At 40.5% G+C, this 23247-nt stretch overlaps 1 protein-coding gene across 1 annotated transcript in view; it reads left to right on the top strand.

Moving 5' to 3' along the window:
• Positions 1–23247, top strand: part of NetA (Netrin-A) — a 444700-nt gene that overhangs the window by 72798 nt on the left and 348655 nt on the right. The window lies entirely within an intron of this gene.

The following is a 23247-nucleotide window of genomic DNA, read 5'->3' as shown; positions in this document are numbered from 1 at the left end:
GACGTAAAAATGCAAAAAATGACCATTAAATTTGTGAGTTTCAGGATAAAAATTGAAATGAAAAGGAAATAAAACAAAATGCAATCTTGCTTTCAAAAAAAGAACCAAATGATACCACAATTAAAATATGCAATGAGGATTTCCAATGGAAACGACCGAATAATTTTAAAACAATTTTAATGAAAAGTCGTATACACTGAATGAATTGGTGTGAAATGCATTAATTTCCTGCATCTTTGCCTGGTAATGTAGTGTGGTGTGTTTCTCTGGCACTGTAAAGAAAAGAAATTATCACGATCCACATAAGACAATTTTTGTTTGTTCGTAAATTGCAATCCTGCGAGATATATACGAGGCGTATGTTCACCTTGGTGAAAAGACTCAAGAATATAACCAAAATGAAAGAGATGACAAAATATGATGAAACAATACCGAATATTTCGAAAAATGACGGGAAAATGCCGAAAATCTGGGAAAATGACCTAAAACCTGAAAATTGGCAAAAAATGAAAAAAAAATGCACTTTAAAATTACCTTTTTTGGGTTCTAGACGAAGTATAATGTTGTGTATATTTAATGTGCATCGTGTCCGAGATGTCAGAAAAAAAATGACATTTCATCAACTTCCGCTCCCTAGCCATAAGACAAGGTCCGTAAACCGCAAACAAGTCAACGGACGGACCTTGGCCACACCAGCCGAGCCAGTTTTCGCTTGGCACGACGAGGGGCATAGTTGCCACCTTCAGAGATAAATCGCTAAATATGACTGATTTGTAAGACCCGTTGGGAAGTAATTCGTGAGAAAGGTACTATCTACTTTTCTGCCTACTTTTGGAAAAACGAACGTAGTATTTATCCAAAGTTAAATTAACATTTAGATATAAGATAGATGCGTCCGAAGGGCCATCCAGACTTTTATATTTTCTAAAAAGTAAAAAATCCATTAAACTAAACTTACTTTTGTTGGTGTTTTACTCAGTCGGTTGGCAACTCTGGTGCCAGAAAGCTATTCAAGATTTTTTTTTTACCCCCATAGAGCGTAATGTTTATTTATCGTTATTAGCATTGGCGCACGCGCAACTTCGAGGTAACAATCTCGGTTTCTTTTTAGAGCCATTCTCCCAGAGCCGCCAGAAATACATATCGTCTTTTGTTTTTCCTCTATGGACCTCGTTAAACCTAATGGTGACAACATGCTGCAGCCATGTTCGACATACATTGTACACTTTGTGGAACTTTTTTTTTCTAAAAAAAAGTTCCCTTTTTTCTGGTTATTTTGGTTTCTCTCTTCGCCCCCTTCTAGACTAACAACTCGGTAACAGGAAATTGTTGAATGGACTACAAACGTTTTATCTTCACGCCGGCTTCGGTGGTGTAATGGTTAGTACAACACACTGCAAAGCAGTTCTATTTTCAAATAAGATGTAATATATACATATACTCTCTCCCAGCTAACTGTAGAGCAGGGCTGCGCATATCAGCAGAGGAAAAGGAGGTAAATCGATTGGTGAAAGCACAGCGTTGCCAAAAGTACGGTCCGTTCGCTAAATGCACGGCTTGTCAAAACTTGCTCTTGCAGTTTTGTCCCTAAGAAATTCCTAAACCAATCGTACGGACCTGGAGATAAAAATACGGTCCGTTTGCCATGTGCGTTCGGTATTATCCTTTTGAAAAGTTTGCAACGCTTACAGAGAGAACGGGTAACTCCCGTCGCTCATTACACAATCCAGTTTCTCTCACTGCTCATTGGTGGAGCCGTCTCGCGTCACTACTTGCTCAGAGACTTGTTCTGGTTCGCCTGGTCTACAGTTAGCTGGTACGGAGTTTAGACCCTTATGCCAAGGCTCGACAAAAATATAAATACTTTATGAGGCCGCCCCTTTTTTCCAATAGTATTTTTTTTTCATCTACGGGCTGAGAAAGCCATGAATCGAACTGTAAGAAAAAGCTACACATTTTAAAACGTGACCTTAAAAGAGTTAATTTATTAATTAATACAAGATTGGATTGATTGTTATTAATTCTTGCGCGGGAGTACAGAAGGCTCGACTGGAACAGCATGAATTACTATGCAATATATAGTAATATATGGCCGGCCCTTGCAATTCGTGCAACAAGTCTCTGGGTTTGCGGCCTGTGTATAGGACCGGTGGCAATCCACCATCGTGAGGAAATTGGGGAGCTACGAGTGAGTAGCGTAACCCGGTCACAAGAATCTCCTATAACGGCTGGGGGGTTCGACGTCACTCCATTGCTGGTCGAAGATCTCCACACCTCTAGGTAGGATTGTGGGAGGGAGAGTGGCAGTCGGAAGATAGGCCAAGGCCCTTAAGGGCTCTAGAGCCATGGATTATTATTATTAACAATTCGTGCCCGTTTTCTAAAAATACAGATAGCAACAGTTCTAAAAAAATATAATACATGTTTATTATTTTGTTTTAATGATGCACGTGATACAGAAAACACACGAACATAAAAAACATATACTGTACTTGTTATTATAATAAATGGCAATGGACATTTCCTTATTTCAAGAATTAGAAAAAAAATTAGAACTGGATTTGAAAATTCAGGCGAGAAGTGACTATTTTCAGGCGTCATGGCGACCGAGCGCATTGTATTTTTCTACCCCTGCTTATTAAACCCTTACAAAGGGGATTCAAATAATTCCCGATCGTTAAAGCCGTTGAGCGAGTTCCGTCCTGTCGTTAACCGTGTTTTTTTTTTTTTTTGCATAAGGCTGACGTTACGTTATTTCAACTGATTTCCTGTCGATTCCCGTGTCAGCGGAGTTTAAAGATCCGCTGAAGGTCGAAGGTGTCATATGCTTGTAAGAAGCTACTTCTCACGCTTCAGCCGGATCCCTTGGCGAAGTGTTTGACTATCGAGCTATGACGCCAGGGGTCCGGATTCGAATCTCGGTGAAAGCAAAATACACAAAAATCTCTTCTTTTTCTTTCTTTCGTAGATTCGATCTCTACCAGGTTGTTCATCTGAAGGCTAGAGAGGAGGTGTTCTCTCAAAACCTACAATTGGAATGGGGCTTCACCACGAGGTCGGCGTGTTATAATACAGTAAACCCTCATTAACACGAATATCAAGGGACCGAAAAATCAAGAGTTCGTGTTAAAAACAATCGAGCTAACCGGGGACTCAATTTTATTGTTGCAATACAGTTCTTTCTACAATACGTATTATGTATGTCATCATAGAAAACACTATTACAGTACTACAGTAATTAACTTTAAAAAAAGTGCTCGCAGATCATTTTCTGTGAAAAAATCCTGTATATTGCGCTGTCGCGGACGGTAACGCAAATGCCTGGTAACTTCACGGCCAACTGTACTCATAGCTTCCGTAAAACTAGCGGTCAATTCGGATGTTGCAGCAAAACGTTCTAAAGTGTAGAATCGAATAGAAAAACACATCTGAACACACAACTGAATTTGTTGGTTAAATACGTATAAGCTCATTGTTGACGCGATTGTCGAGCAATTGCACCCAAGTTTTAATCTTGATGTTACTCGTACTGGCTATGTTTTAAAGAATAGAAAACACATTTGAACACATTGTTTATCTGAACCTGTTGGTTGCAATACTGTATAAGTTGATTGTTGACAAGATGATAGAGATTGTTGAGCGATTTCTTACATAGCAGAGGAACGACAGAGGAACAACAGAAAAAAATGAAAAACTTTGAAAGTTGGTGTTAAATGAGATCTAATGACGCAACGGACTAAAAAGCAGTTCGTAATTCGTGGTAACCGAAATTCGCGTTAACCGACAAAACTTCCTATAAGATATAATACATCCCTGCCGGTGTAACGGGGAATTTGGACTCCGTAGAAAAATGACTGTACAGTCAATTTTCTCCAGAGAAAAATGACTGCCCTTTTCAGTTCCCGTCAATTAAGCAGGGGGTAAAATATCCCCGTAGAAAAATGACTGCCTGTCAATTCCCACTTAAAAGAGGGGGTACAAATTCCCCGTAGAAAAGTGACTGCCCAATTAAATCCTGCTTATATTAGGAGGGGGTACAATTTCCCCGTAGAAAAGTGACTGCCCCCTTATATCCTGCTTATATTAGGAGGGGGTACAAATTCCCCGTAGAAAAGTGACTGCCCCCTTATATCCTGCTTATATTAGGAGGGGGTATAATTTCCCCGTAGAAAAGTGACTGCCCTTTTAAATCCTGCTAATATGAGAAGGGGGTACAATTTCCCCGTAGAAAAGTGACTGCCCTATTAAATCCTGCTAATATGAGAAGGGGGTACAAATTCCCCGTAGAAAAGTGACTGCCCTATTAAATCCTGCTAATATTAGGAGGGGGTACAATTTCCCCGTAGAAAAGTGACTGCCCCCTTATATCCTGCTTATATTAGGAGGGGGTACAAATTCCCCGTAGAAAAGTGACTGCCCTTTTAAATCCTGCTAATATGAGAAGGGGGTACAAATTCCCCGTAGAAAAGTGACTGCCCTATTAAATCCTGCTAATATTAGGAGGGGGTACAATTTCCCCGTAGAAAAGTGACTGCCCCCTTATATCCTGCTTATATTAGGAGGGGGTACAAATTCCCCGTAGAAAAGTGACTGCCCTTTTAAATCCTGCTAATATGAGAAGGGGGTACAAATTCCCCGTAGAAAAGTGACTGCCCTATTAAATCCTGCTAATATTAGGAGGGGGTACAATTTCCCCGTAGAAAAGTGACTGCCCCCTTATATCCTGCTTATATTAGGAGGGGGTACAAATTCCCCGTAGAAAAGTGACTGCCCCCTTAAATCCTGCTTATATTAGGAGGGGGTATAATTTCCCCGTAGAAAAGTGACTGCCCTTTTAAATCCTGCTAATATGAGAAGGGGGTACAATTTCCCCGTATAAAAGTGACTGCCCTATTAAATCCTGCTAATATTAGAAGGGGGTACAATTTCCCCGTAGAAAAGAGACTGCCCCCTTATATCCAGCTTATATTAGGAGGGGGTACAAATTCCCCGTAGAAAAGTGACTGCCCGTTAAAATCCTGCTTATATTAGGAGGGGGTATAATTTCCCCGTAGATATGTGACTGCCCTATTAAATCCAGCTAATATGAGAAGGGGGTACAATTTCCCCGTAGAAAAGTGACTGCCCCTTATATCCAGCTTATATTAGGAGGGGGTACAAATTCCCCGTAGAAAAGTGACTGCCCCCTTATATCCTGTTTATATTAGGAGGGGGTACAAATTCCCCGTAGAAAAGTGACTGCCCCCTTTAATCCTGCTTATATTAGGAGGGGGTATAATTTCCCCGTAGAAAAGTGACTGCCCCCTTAAATCCTGCTTATATTAGGAGGGGGTATAATTTCCCCGTAGAAAAGTGACTGCCCTATTAAATCCTGCTAATATGAGAAGGGGGTACAATTTCCCGGAGAAAAGTGACTGCCCTATTAAATCCTGCTTATATTAGGAGGGGGTACAATTTCCCCGTAGAAAAGTGACTGCCCCCTTATATCCTGCTTATATTAGGAGGGGGTACAAATTCCCCGTAGAAAAGTGACTGCCTCCTTAAATCCTGCTTATATTAGGAGGGGGTATAATTTCCCCGTAGAAAAGTGACTGCCCCTTTAAATCCTGCTTATATTAGGAGGGGGTATAATTTCCCCGTAGAAAAGTGACTGCCCTATTAAATCCTGCTAATATGAGAAGGGGGTACAATTTAAAAGTAGAAAAGTGACTGCCCCCTTATATCCTGCTTATATTAGGAGGGGGTACACATTCCCCGTAGAAAAGTGACTGCCCCCTTAAATCCTGCTTATATTAGGAGGCGGTATAATTTCCCCGTAGAAAATTGACTGCCTCCTTAAATCCTGCTTATATTAGGAGGGGGTATAATTTTCCCGTAGAAAAGTGACTGCCCCCTTATATTCTGCTTATATTAGGAGGGGGTACAAATTCCCCGTAGAAAAGTGACTGCCCCCTTAAATACTGCTTATATTAGGAGGGGGTACAATTTCCCCGTAGAAAAGTGATTGCCCCCTTATATCCTGCTTATATTAGGAGGGGGTACAATTTCCCCGTTGAAATGTGACTGCCCGATTAAATCCTGCTAATATTAGAAGGGGGTACAATTTCCCCGTAGAAAAGTGACTGCCCCCTTATATCCTGCTTATATTAGGAGGGTGTACAAATTCCCCGTAGAAAAGTGACTGCCCCCTTAAATCCTGCTTATATTAGGAAGGGGTAAAATTTCCCCGTAGAAAAGTGACTGCCCACTTAAATCCTGCTTACATTAGGAGGGGGTATAATTTCCCCGTAGAAAAGTGACTGCCCTATTAAATCCTGCTAATATTAGAAGGGGGTACAATTTCCCCGTAGAAAAGTGACTGCCCCTTATATTCTGCTTATATTAGGAGGGGTTACAAATTCCCCGTAGAAAAGTGACTGCCCTATTAAATCCTGATAATATGAGAAGGGGGTACAATTTCCCCGTAGAAAAGTGACTGCCCTATTAAATCCTGCTTATATTAGGAGGGGGTACAATTTCCCCGTAGAAAAGTGACTGCCCCCTTTTATCCTGCTTATATTAGGAGGTGGTACAAATTCGCCGTAGGAAAGTGACTGCCCCTTTAAATCCTGCTTATATTAGGAGGGGGTACAATTTCCCCGTAGAAAAGTGACTGCCCTATTAAATCCGGCTTATATTAGGAGGGGGTACAATTTCCCCGTAGAAAAGTGACTGCCCCCTTATATCCGGCTTATATTAGGAGGGGGTACAAATTCCCCGTAGAAAAGTGACTGCCTCCTTAAATCCTGCTTATATTAGGAGGGGGTATAATTTCCCCGTAGAAAAGTGACTGCCCTATTAAATCGTGCTAATATCAGAAGGGGGTACAATTTCCCCGTAGAAAAGTGACTGCCCCCTTATATCCTGCTTATATTAGGAGGGGGTTCAAATTCCCCGTAGAAAAGTGACTGCCCCCTTAAATCCTGCTTATATTAGGAGGGGGTACAAATTCCCCGTAGGAAAAAGACTGCCCCCTTTATTCCTGCTTAAATTTGGAGGGGGTATAATTTCCCCGTAGAAAAGTGACTGCCCCTTTAAATCCTGTATATATTTGGAGGCGGTACAAATTCCCCGTAGAAAAGTGACTGCCCCCTTAAATCCTGCTTATATTAGGAGGGGGTATAATTTCCCCGTAGAAAATTGACTGCCCCTTTAAATCCTGCTTATATTAGCAGGGGGTATAATTTCCCCGTAGAAAAGTGACTGCCCCTTAAATCCTGCTTATATTAGGAGGGGGTATAATTTCCCCGTAGAAAAGTGACTGCCCCCTTAAATCCTGCTAATATTAGGAGGGGGTTTAATTTCCCCGTAGAAAAGTGACTGCCCCCTTATATCCTGCTTATATTAGGAGGGGGTATAATTTCCCCGTAGAAAATTGACTGCCCCCTTAAATCCTGCTTATATTAGGAGGGGGTATAATTTCCCCGTAGAAAAGTGACTGCCCCTTTAAATCCTGTTTATATTAGCAGGGGGTATAATTTCCCCGTAGAAAAGTGACTGCCCCTTAAATCCTGCTTATATTAGGAGGGGGTATAATTTCCCCGTAGAAAAGTGACTGCCCCCTTAAATACTGCTTATATTAGGAGGGGGTTTAATTTCCCCGTAGAAAAGTGACTGCCCCCTTATATCCTGCTTATATTAGGAGGGGGTATAATTTCCCCGTAGAAAATTGACTGCCCCCTTAAATCCTGCTTATATTAGGAGGGGGTATAATTTCCCCGTTGAAAAGTGACTGGCCCATTAAATCCTGCTAATATTAGAAGGGGGTACAATTTCCCCGTAGAAAAGTGACTGCCCCTTTTATCTTTAATATATATGGAGGGGGTACAAATTTCCCCCTAGAAAAGTTACTGTTCTAATAATTAGTTCTTACATGAGAAATTGCATACAAAATGCTACGGAGAAAAGTTGCTGCTTACTTAATTTACTTCACAAAACAGTAGGGAAATTAGATGTACTATATTGTCGTATAAAGCCTTTATAACTCTGGTATCTGGCTCATCATTGACTTAATTATTACGTACAACTTTCTTATTTGAATGTTCATCAAAACATTTGAATGAGTCTACCATTTGAGTAAGGTGATAAGGGTGTCCTGGGTTCAATACCAGGTGGAGGCATATAGTAATTCGGATCCAACTTTAAACTGTGATTCCATTCTTGATTAGACTTAGTGTGCATAAATTAAAACGCTAACTCAATCAATCCATCAATCAAGACATTTGAATTGCATTTTCTTGAAACATTTTGGACAACAAATTTGTACACAATGTGTGTGTGTACTGTCACAAATAAATAGGTTTCTCATCATAAAAATACTTCTTATATAATCTATGCATAACTAACAAAAAGTAAAACACTTTGTCCCTTGTGGTAATTATATTTATTTGAAAAGCACGACGAGAGCCCGTAGAAGCGATATTTTAACATGGAAATATTTTATAACTTGTAAAATATAATTGAAAGTGGTTGCTTCCACATATCCGTAGTAACTCTCGAATTTAAAAATTACATTGATGCATTTTATGATAGAACCTTAGATCAATTTTTAAAATAATCGAATACACATGTTATTCGTGTTATGAGGTTGATAAATCATAATTTTGTTACACAGAAACATATATTACATATAAACATACTTACACACACCAACATATTTATGTACACACTAATCATATTTTCATAGGAGCAAATAACAAGATACATCTACACACAGACTATAGTTTTAATTGTAACATTTTGATCAGAATCAATACGATTCAGAAACACCAGGAGTACACAAGTCAAATAAAACAATTGTTTTAACTTCAAAAAAATTGAACAAAAAATAATATACAATGCATATAGCATGAGAATTATGATTTATCACTTTTCACTAAATATGTATTTCAATAATGCTGTAGTGCATTTTAATATAATATGTGATGTATTTCAATTTATACAAAAACTTTATCAAATACAGACATTTATAATTTCGTTGTGGTTTGCAACTAACCTATTACATATTATTCACCATGTTTAACACATGAAGGAGTCACTGGATGATATTCTTAAGCCACATGTTTGACTTTTATGTTGTTGTCGTTGAACATACCATCATGCACAATAAGCAACCCACTGTCTAAAAAGTGCGAGACATTGTCATTTTTCTTTTCGAATGGCAGTATAATATGTACATCACTGAAGTTTTTGGCTCTCCAACCAGGTGGTCATCTTTGTAGTGATATAGTCATAAGCCACACTTTCCCGCTACGTAGGCTGTACATGCACCGTTAGAAAACATGGATTTTGGAGACAATAATGAAGGAAGTGACGAGTCACATCTTTTTGATAGTAATAGTGGAAATTTCTGGCACCCGTCAGCTAGCAGTTCAGTGTGGAACTCATCCTTCTGTACGTGTAATTATGAAATAGAGTTGTGGTTATGTTCGCTGTGGCTTGTGACTATCCGTTGAAAGTTTATATGCTGCATAAAACATTGATTACTACAATCCTCTGATCACATTAACTAAATATAAAGTATATTTTCTTTCAAGCTAGTAAATATCTATGTCAAACGTGATTAATTAAGGCAGACGTCCCATTAACTTGAGCCGACCAGCTGAAGCATTGCCACAAAAATCCACACTTTCAAGGAAAAGGCAGCTGAATCGCCCACGATAGAACAGAGAGAAAGCAAAATGGAGACGTAATAGCGTACATTTCTTGGAACAAGCGAAGGAATGTCTTAAACTAACAGCATTCTACGGGGAATTTGTACCCCCTTCTAATATAAGCAGGATATAAGGGGGCAGTCACTTTTCTACGGGGAAATTGTACCCCCTCCTAATATTAGCAGGATTTAATAGGGCAGTCACTTTTCTACGGGGAAATTATACCCCCTCCTAATATAAGCAGGATTTTAACGGGCAGTCACTTTTCTACGGGGAAATTATACCCCCTCCTAATATAAGCAGGATTTAAGGGGGCAGTCACTTTTCTACGGGGAATTTGTACCCCCTCCCTATATAAGCAGGATATAAGGGGGCAGTCACTTTTCTACGGGGAAATTGTACCCCCTTCTCATATTAGCAGGATTTAATAGGGCAGTCACTTTTCTACGCGGAAATTGTACCCCCTTCTCATATTAGCAGGATTTAATAGGGCAGTCACTTTTCTACGGGGAAATTATACCCCCTCCTAATATAAGCAGGATTTAAAGGGGCAGTCACTTTTCTACGGGGAAATTATACCCCCTCCTAATATAAGCAGGAATAAAGGGGGCAGTCAGTTTTCTATGGGGAATTTGTACCCCCTCCTAATATAAGCAGGATATAAGGGGGCAGTCACTTTTCTACGGGGAAATTGTACCCCCTTCTAATATTAGCAGGATTTAATAGGGCAGTCACTTTTCTACGGGGAAATTATACCCCCTCCTAATGTAAGCAGGATTTAAGGGGGCAGTCACTTTTCTACGGGGAAATTTTACCCCCTTCTAATATAAGCTGGATTTAAGGGGGCAGTCAATTTTCTACGGGGAAATTGTACCCCCTTCTAATATTAGCAGGATTTAATAGGGCAGTCACTTTTCTACGGGGAAATTGTACCCCCTTTTAATATTAGCAGGATTTAATAGGGCAGTCACTTTTCTACGGGGAAATTGTACCCCCTCCTAATATAAGCAGGATATAAGGGGCAGTCACTTTTCTACGGGGAAATTGTACCCCCTTCTAATATTAGCAGGATTTAAGGGCAGTCACTTTTCTACGGGGAAATTATACCCCCTCCTAATATAAGCAGTATTTAAGGGGGCAGTCACTTTTCTACGGGGAATTTGTACCCCCTCCTAATATAAGCAGGATATAAGGGGGCAGTCACTTTTCTACGGGGAAATTATACCCCCTCCTAATATAAGCAGGATTTAAAGGGGCAGTCAATTTTCTACGGGGAAATTATACCCCCTCCTAATATAAGCAGGATATATATGGGGGCAGTCACTTTTCTACGGGGAAATTGTACCCCTATCTAATATTAGCAGGATTTAATAGGGCAGTCACTTTTCTACGGGAAATTGTACCCCCTCCTAATATAAGCAGGATATAAGGGGGCAGTCAATTTTCTACGGGGAAATTGTACCCACTTCTCATATTAGCAGGATTTAATAGGGCAGTCACTTTTCTACGGGGAAATTGTACCCCCTTCTCATATTAGCAGGATTTAATAAGGCAGTCACTTTTCTACGGGGAAATTATACCCCCTCCTAATATAAGCAGGATTTAAAGGGGCAGTCACTTTTCTACGGGGAAATTATACCCCATCCTAATATAAGCAGGATTTAAGGGGGCAGTCACTTTTCTACGGGGAAACTATACCCCCTACTAATATAAGCAGGATTTAAAGGTGCAGTCACTTTTCTACGGGGAAATTATACCCCCTCCTAATATAAGCAGGATTTAAGGGGACAGACACTTTTCTACGGGGAATTTGTACCGCCTCCTAATATAAGCAGGATATAAGAGGGCAGTCACTTTTCTACGGAGAAATTGTACCCCCTTCTCATATTCGCAGGATTTAATAGGGCAGTCACTTTTCTACGGGGAAATTGTACCCCCTTCTCATATTAGCAGGATTTAATAGGGCAGTCACTTTTCAACGGGGAAATTATACCCCCTCCTAATATAAGCAGGATTTAAAGGGGCAGTCACTTTTCTACGAAGAAATTATACCCCCTCCTAATATAAGCAGGAATAAAGGGGGCAGTCACTTTTCTACGGGGAATTTGTACCCCCTCCTAATATAAGCAGGATATAAGGGGGCAGTCACTTTTCTACGGGCAAATTGTACCCCCTTCTAATATTAGCAGGATTTAATAGGGCAGTCACATTTCTACGGGGAAATTATACCCCCTCCTAATGTAAGAAGGATTTAAGGGGGCAGTCACTTTTCTACGGGGAAAATTTACCCCCTTCTAATATAAGCTGGATTTAAGGGGGTAGTCACTTTTCTACGGGGAATTTGTACCCCCTCCTAATATAAGCAGGATATAAGGGGGCAGTCACTTTTCTACGGGAAATTGTACCCCCTTTTAATATTAGCAGGATTTAATAGGGCAGTCACTTTTCTACGGGGAAATTGTACCCCCTCCTAATATAAGCAGGATATAAGGGGGCAGTCACTTTTCTACATGGAAATTGTACCCCCTCCTAATATAAGCAGGATATAAGGGGGCAGTCACTTTTCTACGGGGAAATTATACCCCCTCCTAATATAAGCAGGATTTAAAGGGGCAGTCAATTTTCTACGGGGAAATTATACCCCCTCCTAATATAAGCAGGATTTAAGGGGGCAGTCACTTTTCTACGGGGAATATGTACCCCCTCCTAATATAAGCAGGATATAAGGGGGCAGTCACTTTTCTACGGGGAAATTGTAACCCCTTCTCATATTAGCAGGATTTAATAGGGCAGTCATTTTTCTACGGGGAAATTGTACCCCCTTCTCATATTAGCAGGATTTAATAAGGCAGTCACTTTTCTACGGGGAAATTATACCCCCTCCTAATATAAGCAGGATTTCAAGGGGCAGTCACTTTTCTACGGGGAAATTACACCCCCTCCTAATATAAGCGGAATTTAAGGGGGTAGTCACTTTTCTACGGGGAATTTGTACCCCCTCCTAATATAAGCAGGATATAAGGGGGCTGTCACTTTTCTACGGGGAAATTGTACCCCCTTCTAATATTAGCAGGATTTAATAGGGCAGTCACTTTTCTACGGGGAAATTGTACCCCCTCCTAATATAAGCAGGATATAAGGGGGCAGTCACTTTTCTACATGGAAATTGTACCCCCTCCTAATATAAGCAGGATATAAGGGGGCAGTCACTTTTCTACGGGGAAATTATACCCCCTCCTAATATAAGCAGGATTTAAAGGGGCAGTCAATTTTCTACGGGGAAATTATACCCCCTCCTAATATAAGCAGGATTTAAGGGGGCAGTCACTTTTCTACGGGGAATATGTACCCCCTCCTAATATAAGCAGGATATAAGGGGGCAGTCACTTTTCTACGGGGAAATTGTACCCCTTCTCATATTAGCAGGATTTAATAGGGCAGTCATTTTTCTACGGGGAAATTGTACCCCCTCCTAATATAAGCAGGATTTAAAAGGGCAGTCACTTTTCTACGGGGAAATTATACCCCCTCCTAATATAAGCAGGATTTCAAGGGGCAGTCACTTTTCTACGGGGAAATTGTACCCCCTCCTAATATAAGCAGGATTTAATAGGGCAGTCACTTTTCAACGGGGAAATTATACCCCCTCCTAATATAAGCAGGATTTAAAGGGGCAGTCACTTTTCTACGGGGAAATTATACCCCCTCCTAATATAAGCAGGATTTAAGGGGGCAGTCACTTTTCTACGGGGAATTTGTACCCCCTCCTAATATAAGCAGGATATAAGGGGGCAGTCACTTTTCTACGGGGAAATTGTACCCCCTTCTAATATTAGCAGGATTTAATAGGGCAGTCACTTTTATACGGGGAAATTGTACCCCCTTCTCATATTAGCAGGATTTAAAAGGGCAGTCACTTTTCTACGGGGAAATTATACCCCCTCCTAATATAAGCAGGATTTAAAGGGGCAGTCACTTTTCTACGGGGAAATTGTACCCCCTCCTAATATAAGCAGGATATAAGGGGGCAGTCACTTTTCTACATGGAAATTGTACCCCCTCCTAATATAAGCAGGATATAAGGGGGCAGTCACTTTTCTACGGGGAAATTATACCCCCTCCTAATATAAGCAGGATTTAAAGGGGCAGTCAATTTTCTACGGGGAAATTATACCCCCTCCTAATATAAGCAGGATTTAAGGGGGCAGTCACTTTTCTACGGGGAATATGTACCCCCTCCTAATATAAGCAGGATATAAGGGGGCAGTCACTTTTCTACGGGGAAATTGTACCCCTTCTCATATTAGCAGGATTTAATAGGGCAGTCATTTTTCTACGGGGAAATTGTACCCCCTCCTAATATAAGCAGGATTTAAAAGGGCAGTCACTTTTCTACGGGGAAATTATACCCCCTCCTAATATAAGCAGGATTTCAAGGGGCAGTCACTTTTCTACGGGGAAATTATACCCCCTCCTAATATAAGCAGGATTTAATAGGGCAGTCACTTTTCAACGGGGAAATTATACCCCCTCCTAATATAAGCAGGATTTAAAGGGGCAGTCACTTTTCTACGGGGAAATTATACCCCCTCCTAATATAAGCAGGATTTAAGGGGGCAGTCACTTTTCTACGGGGAATTTGTACCCCCTCCTAATATAAGCAGGATATAAGGGGGCAGTCACTTTTCTACGGGGAAATTGTACCCCCTTCTAATATTAGCAGGATTTAATAGGGCAGTCACTTTTATACGGGGAAATTGTACCCCCTTCTCATATTAGCAGGATTTAAAAGGGCAGTCACTTTTCTACGGGGAAATTATACCCCCTCCTAATATAAGCAGGATTTAAAGGGGCAGTCACTTTTCTACGGGGAAATTGTACCCCCTCCTAATATAAGCTGGGTTTAAGGGGGCAGTCACTTTTCTACGGGGAATTTGTACCCTCTCCTAATATAAGCTGGATATAAGGGGGCAGTCACTTTTCTACGGGGAAATTTTACCCCCTTCTCATATTAGCAGGATTTAATAGGGCAGTCACTTTTCTACGGGGAAATTATACCCCCTCCTAATATAAGCAGGATTTAAGGGGGCAGTCACTTTTCTACGGGGAATTTGTACCCCCTCCTAATATAAGCAGGATATAAGGGGGCAGTCACTTTTCTACGGGGAAATTGTACCCCCTCCTAATATAAGCAGGATTTAATTGGGCAGTCACTTTTCTACGGGGAATTTGTACCCCCTCTTTTAAGTGGGAATTGACAGGCAGTCATTTTTCTACGGGGATATTTTACCCCCTGCTTAATTGACGGGAACTGAAAAGGGCAGTCATTTTTCTCTGGAGAAAATTGACTGTACAGTCATTTTTCTACGGAGTCCAAATTCCCCGTCAAGAAAACGGGGAATTTGGACTGCGTAGAGAATTGACTGTACAGTCACTTTTCTACGGAGTCCAAATTCCCCGTTACACCGGGACCAACATTTTGTTCATGTTAACCAGTGTTCGTCTTAAGCGAGTTTGTGTTAACGAGGGTTTACTGTAATTACAAGGCAATCTACATGTACAATTTACACTGCATGCTAATAAACAGTTATTGTCACTACGAAATTTAGAGAATGACTTTAAATACGTTCTTCGAGCAGGCCTCATCTCCAGGAAGGTATCAACTCAGAGCAAGTCCTGGCACCTAGCTACCTGTTGGGTGAGAATGAGTCAAGGCAAATACTTCTAATACCTTTTCCTGCTCCTTCAAATAGGCAATAGTTAGTCTGGAGAGTACAATGAACTAACCGATCTCTTTACTACGCACTTAAGGGTACGAGGAACAGTTTGTGTCGAGCCAAACGCGAGGACCCTAAACAGCTCCTTCCCCACCGACCTTTCTCCACTGGATGGTTGTAGGAGAAAACCTAGCATTACGATTATGGAAGCACTTGGGAATATCAAACTTCCAATGGCTTACAAAAATATATGAACGGAAAGAGAACAGGCTCAAGATTTCATTTTCATTTGATTAGACGTAACTTGGAGTTGCCTCTCCATAAGGTATATATTGGATCCTGGAAATATTATTCATCATATTTTTCACAGCTCATATCTGGCTTAATAATCAACTTGAAAAACCGCTTGCACTTCAAACATGGCGAGAAATTCATGCTCTCTTTTGCGACTGTCGTTTCTTCAGTTTTTCACTTTTCGGAAGGTAGCACCGCGCCATGAAGGCAAATTTAAGGAATGTGGGGGTAGGGACCGAGCCCCACATATTATCGATCTATGCCATTTTGGAGGTGATGTTATCAGCAACACGCTCCGACGGCCTTTACCACCCAGGGTACCCATTGACGTGAGGTTGAGTGAACCCCGGAGCCGAAAAAATGCTCACCTGACACGAAAATCCCGAAATTCTGAGAATGCATGTCGACAAGATTCTTACATTCATATCTAAGCAGTTGAAGGGGTTAGCCAGCCGTCATCCTCTATCGGTTTCAACAATGCCATCTCGCAAAGGGAAGATTCCAGCCCATCGCAAATAGATTCCCAAAAGCGGATCCTTTCCCCGAAAGGCACTGCTGGCGTGAGAACCTCTCCATCGCGGAGGAGGCCAGAAGATGAAGACAAAGGCGATGCATCCGTATTGGTAGAGGCGTGACTAATGGGGTGAATGATGGTTGCTTTCATCGGAAATGTAGCGCGGCGTGGGTCGTGTGTGAGGATCGCACGGCGCTCGGGAAATTAGCAGGAACCCACATGGAGAGTGCGAGACCGGAGGCTTTGTTCTTTGGTCTTCGGGCACCCACGCTCCTTGGACGGAGACACAGAGACTTCTGGGATTTGCTCGCCGGTTTAGTGTTTAGCGAGTCCAGTTTTGGGTACACAGCAGGGTGCGAAATCATTGAAAACTGGTTGGGAGAAGAAGATCCTATTTCACACACACGCGCGCACAAATGTATTATACATATATTATATATGTGGAAGAGGATTCGAGTATTTGTAGGGAGAAGTTTCAAACCTTGGTGCCTATTAATAAAACCAAGGTGTGTATATATATGTTTGTATTTTCTAAGATTATTGTACTTGAGGAATAAATATAATGAAAGAAAAGTATATACAGAATATGAATATAAAATATAACAAACAAAATCATATATATGTTTGACCAGTGTTTCCAAAATTTCTAAATTGACTTGTATATGTTAAGAATTTGTTTGGTGCTGATATTCAGCTTGAAAAGCTTACGGAAATGTATAATGATAAATATAATAAAATACTAACTTGGAATATATGATATTATCTAGTAAATTTATTGAGTAATATAGGTCCTTAGACCTGAAGCCTCCCAAAGGAACAGGAGTTGCAAGTATCTGGTGTTCCAGAAGTAGGACCTTCCAAAGGGTTCTTCTTATTTTGCTTTCAAGGAATTTAGGCTATCTTCTTCATTAAGAATAAATAATGAATAAGTAACGAAAGAGAAATTTTATATATATTGAATAATTAGAACATACTAAATTATAAGTCCTTAGACCTTGAGCCTCATAAAAGAATCAAATGAAATGGACTTCCAGAAGAGAAGGAATTTCCAAGGGCTTCTTCTTCATTCCATAAGGTTGTGGTCATCTTCTTCATTCTTCTTAATGATTATCATCATATCAAAGTTCACACTATTCCAGTTCCCAAATTTCCATTGTTCACTTCGCTTCCATACATAGTCAAATCTTGATAGAACCACAGTGGCGTGGCGTGACTTATTCAAAAGTGTTACCGGCCATCAGACGTTATCATCTCCATCCTACCCCGCTCCCCTAAAAAAAAAAAAACCATGCCTTTGATCTAGATTTTGTTCATTTCGTTCTTTTTTTGCAATCTGTTCAGTGATGTAGCCACAATCACTCCTAGAAAGAACCACCACTCATGAGAGAGTTACCGCGAAAATACAGTGAATAGTAGTCGAGCCTTGTCAACCATCTCTGTTTCTTTGCAAAGAGGTGGAAAGGGGAAGAAGAACCACACATTTCTCGGATCAGTTTGGCGTTTGTGCGGTGAGCAGACGACAGAATGCCCCTCCTCCAGCGGTGGAAGGGCAGATGTAAGTACTACTGTTGCCAACTTAGTTCTTTGGAGCAAGGTTTGTCCAAATCACGAATCGCACCAAGACTTATCTTTTCGTCTATTACTAAACGGTCTCAGTTGTAGTTAAATTCAGCCTTGGCTTTGCAGTCTAGCTCTTGTTGCTTCAGAGAAATAGTGTCCCCGTTTTAGGCGGGATTTAGCTCTTTTCTGCCAATCCAATCTGACAACACTGGCCTGTGACCGGCAGGCCTCACCGGTAACTGGGCCCCTAAACAGGCATATGGATAACCCCATAGCACATTTGCCCCAAAGTCTTTCCCCGCTCTTCCCTTGCATCGGCACCCTTTCCTCTTGTTACCTTTTGAGGGTAGCGGAACAGCCTTCCTCTTCGCTTCTGTCGGCTGCAGAGAAAATATACTCTGCAATCTTTACTCGACGGCAACGCTAATGGTTAACGTACTTAACAATGTTGTGATTTTATTGAATCAACTTTTTAATTCTTTTACACTTTGCTGTTACCTGCGGTAACACCGGTTACATGCACGCCACGCCTCTGACCGGGTGTCCCAGAAGTCTTTCCCTGATTACAAACTTTATTCATATCCGCTATAGTAGTGCCAAAATGTTGGAAAACTAACCAAGTGTTTTTTGTTGCAGGTTTGAGTAACGTGGCTGTAGTGTAGCAGTGTCAGTGCCCAGAAAACAGGAAATGTTCACAGATCAGGAAAAAGCTCAGCATGTCCTCTGGTATCACGAGACCCGGTCACCAATAACAGTGCAGAGGAACTTTGAAATGTACAGAATTCTTTCGTCTAGAATATCTGCCATCAATAAGTTGGTATTTAAAAAAGGGAATTTATCTTCATTACCAAATCCTGTCAAGTCCAAGAAACATTGTATGGAAAGATGTCAAGAGCATTAATTCCGGATTCCTTGGCACTGACACTGCTACACTACAGCCACATTACTGAAACCTGCAACAAATAAACTTGGTTAGTTTTCCAACATTTTGGCACCACTTTCACATCTAACAAATCAGGGAAAGACTTCTGGGACACCCCCGGTATATATATATATATATATTATAGACACACACACACACACACACACACACACACACACACACACACACACATATATATATATATATATATATATATATATATATATATATATATATATAGCTATACGATATTTGTACATGGTGGTAAAGATCTGAAATACTGAGTGTAAAGATAAATACGTTGTGCATTGTACATAATAATTGAAATATTGTATTCATGTAGGCTATTTTTGTAGAGAATAGTTAGATATTTTATTCCACTCTCTTCAATTAACATGTATTATTATAACTCGTTTTGTTAACTGTTGTATACACATATAATTTAGCGTTGACATGTTTTATGTTTATTTACATTTCTGCACCCTCATATTTCTTATCAAACTGTAAATTTACACACTCAAAGCAAGAAATGTAGAACACTGTAATTGGTCATTCACCTGTTGTGTTTAATAATAAATAAATAAATAAATAAAATACTCAAATATAGCACATGTGAAAAGTATGCAGTATCTACAGACCGAAGCGTAAAATGGATACACATGCTGACAGACCTGCCTAAGCAATTACAAATATCGTATCATAGAAGTACGTGCACATCGTTGTTCAGTTACAGAAAAGGATAATCATATTCGGCTCCGTGGTCACATCCTACACCCTCGATTTCGGCCACATTTCAAATATTTTCGTCAAAATATAAGTTTCTTCTAAGAAAAGGGTGTTTCATAATAGCGCGGAAGGTAATTTTTTCACATCTACATGCTACGAAACTTACGTTTTTTGTAATATTAAAAATCCTTGCGTACGTAACGTCAACACGGTTTTTAAGGGCTTCCATCATGGATTCATGTCACAGGCGCACCTCTACACATTTTCTTTTTCTTATGATTGACTTCTGGAATGGGATAGGAACGGAAGGGGAGGGTAGTATTCTGTGGAAATGGACAACAGACATTTAATATACGGCTTAAATTCCGCAATTCAGTGCCTGTGCTTGGGATAAAGAGGTAAGTTACCTTCTGAGGTTTAATTTTTTGGTAAACAATAGTGTTCGGCAGGTGGCTGCGGCCAGTTTCTAACATGCCTTCCAAAGGAACTCTAGTCGGTAACGCGTCTGACTACCATGCTCAAGGTCCCGGGTTCGATCCCCGGCCGGTTCAAATCCGGGAACTTTTCTAACGTTGGAAGCGGCCCCGGCGCCCACCCAGCGTCGAATAACATGGGTACCTGGGGGAAACCCTGGGGGTAAAGGCGGTCAGGGGCGTGATGCTGATCACATCACCCCCACTCACGACCGGATCAAGAAAGTGTTGGGCATTAACCCCACACCCCCTATACGCCTTCATGGTGTGGTGCTAAGCATAGGGGAGCACTTTACCTTTTTTTTTTACCTCTATAGAGAAAGGCGGGGCCGCGGTAGCGGTAGAAGGCGATAGGTTAATTACCCCAGGCGCGGAGGCCGGAATCGGCGGGAAATTTGGGGCCAGCAATTTTTATGAAATTTCTTGGGGTATAGCCATGAAAAACCGACTTTTACATATATCCATCGGTACGGGTACAACGACACTAACATGGCCGCAAGTACAGTTCCACCTCGCAACTTCAAACGACTATATCTCAACTTTAAACAACTGTACAGTCGTAAATACTTGTTTCCGCGCTCCAAAATTTTGTTCTTCAGAATTTGCAACACACAATCTTCACAAAAAAAAAAAAAAAAAAAATCTTGCGAAATCGAGGGTGTAGGATGTGACCACTGACCCTCATATTTTACGAAATAATAAAATGCAGTGAAAGCATTCAATCGAACATCATTTCAATGTGTCAATAATCGTAGAAACATAAAATGTCAGTCTAGGTAGTTTCAGCCCTTAATCATCTATTTCATTTTCACATATCTCGGTAATATACACACAACTGCATTTTAACATGCAGATGATGACTATGTTCACTTATTTTTCAATTTCACTTCGTCTTTTACTTCACGATCCATATTTGAGGGCCCACTACGATAGACAAATGACGGAAATACGTGTGCTAATAGGCTTCGAGAGTTCGAGCGTATTCGAGCGTTTTTCGCTCGAGCGGAAGAACTATCAATTCTGTATGCCATCTAGCGTTGCCCGTGCGAACTATTTGCCGCTCGAGCAAAAAACGGTCATTGCATCACTCTAGTCTGTACCCATGTCCTGTATAATCAATCGTGTGTAGGACTTGAGGCAGAAAAGTGATATTTTGCACATCGAAAGGGAAATTGTGGCAACACTGAGAAAAAGGACAGGGAAACGTTCATATAGATCCAGAAATCCCTGAGAAATACTTGGCTTAAAATCCCATTCGGCACCTCTTGAAGATATTAGGATTGGCCACCGAGTCCTGTAATGCCTTCAATGATTGACGGGTGAGGAATTCTGATGCTCAGTTAGCACCTGTTGGGGTCTGACAAAAAAGAAAGCCGGAGTCTGTTGCCACCCACGGCTCATCCTTCCCAACACCTACGCCATTGTTTGGGTCTCCGCCCCCTCCCCTTTTATCTTCGTGCCTTGCCACCCACGGGCGGCCTCCCGTGTTCTTCGAGGAACACCTGAACTCTTGAAGTGATGCAGCTATTTGAAAGCGAGTTAATGACTTCCTAGCATTTCAAGAATTTCATGTTTTCTTTAACAATTGAATCGTCACACGAAGGACGCTGTATCCAATAAAAAACAAATGCCACAGAAAAAGCACAACAATCAGCCATGTTGTTTTTTCTGAAACAGGAAGTTTCACGGTGCAAGAAACTCTTCCATCTGTTCGTAAAATGTGTCACTGCTATATTCTAGAAGCTGAAAATACATTTTCACAAGTTTTACAGCTCTGTCGTGTGACCAATTCAATTTTAGAAATTGGAATTTAGCAACGAAATCTCATGGCAGAATTGTAGGTTAGAAGCGACAGCATTAGAACTCTTTAGAAATTAGTTTTAGTGACTGTTAGCAGCTGGATGTTTTCTGCACCTAGGCAGGGTGCGAAATCCTGGGGGGGACGGGAGGATTTCGCCCCACCAACAATCTTGGCCAGATAAGCAATTACTTTGAATTTCAAATATACTTTACTAAGAATAATATCGAAAAAACACACAAATTAGTGTAGTTGTGAGAATTGAATGCTTTCTCTCTCAAGAGACCGTTAACAAATCTACATGAATACGCACAATAACAGTAAAACAAGAATGCAAAAGAAAAATAACTATGAAATCTAATTGACTTATACTAACATAAAGCACTAACTAAACAAACACTTACACATAATAAAACCACTTGAACTATTTCATAATTTATTATCATCTTTAACCAGTTGGTAAAGAAGTTAGCTTCTTTGCAATATCAAAATTAACAAATTAATTTCCTTTATGTAATTAATAATAATAGCATTATTATTAATAATAATATACTTTTAATTGAGTAATTTATTTTTACTTTTATTTACATTACAAATATGTATATCGTATAATATACACATATGTTTGTGGGGGAGGGGGTTTTAAGATGAAGAATTTTCTCCCCCTCACCAGTTTTCAATGATTTCGCACCCTGCACCTAGGTGAACAGCGCGGCGCGACGCAAATGGTCCCGAGTTTGAATCCTGGCCCTGGCATCGATGTCCTTCGTGAATGCCCCTTCATCAATGCCATTGTTTCATCACTCATCCTCATCCTCGCGATTAAAAGTGGAAGAAAAGCGACGCTACAGAACAAAATCAAATCATAAACCCTAGGTAAGACGTGGGTGTATTTGTCACGTCGTAAATTCCATCAATTCAAAACCATTCAACTACTTCACGCTTATAAGAAATGAACGAAAGATTGAGACACTGATAATACTTATTTTTCCTTCACTCATTCTATCTTTGCATCACAAATTCCAGCAATTTTCGCCAAACATGACACCCTGTGCGATTGCATTGATGTAAGTTATACAGTTATCTTCGGATTCTTAGATTCTAAAAAGTGTGCTTTTAGGTTGCTAAAATAGGCTCTAAAAATCCTAAAATAGGTTTGAAATACCCTAAAATAGGCTCTAAAAATCCTAAAATAGGTTCGAAAGACTAAAATAGGCTCTAAAAATCCTAAAATAGGTTCTAAAAATCATAAAATAGGTTCGAAAGACCCTAAAATAGGCTCTAAAAATCCTAAAATAGGTTCGAAAGACCCTAAAATAGGTTCTAAAAATCATAAGATAGGTCCTGAATATGGGACACCTATATCCTGAAAGACGCACTATCTTGCATAACGTTATGTGTGTTGCCTAACCCTACAGCGATGGCAGAACTTACAATACGCTGGTCAAGTCGTCTGCTGGTCCCGCGCATGGGTGCGGCCATATTGGCAATAAACAACAGGTTGCTACGGTTGTTGCTAAGGTCGGTAACATGGCGTTGGCCATAGAGCGT

Source organism: Lepisma saccharinum, chromosome 15, assembly GCF_977018435.1.
Source record: "Lepisma saccharinum chromosome 15, izLepSacc3.1, whole genome shotgun sequence".
Taxonomy (NCBI): domain Eukaryota; kingdom Metazoa; phylum Arthropoda; class Insecta; order Zygentoma; family Lepismatidae; genus Lepisma; species Lepisma saccharinum.
Note: the sequence above shows the minus strand (reverse complement) of the source record. Positions and strands in the feature narration are given on the sequence as shown.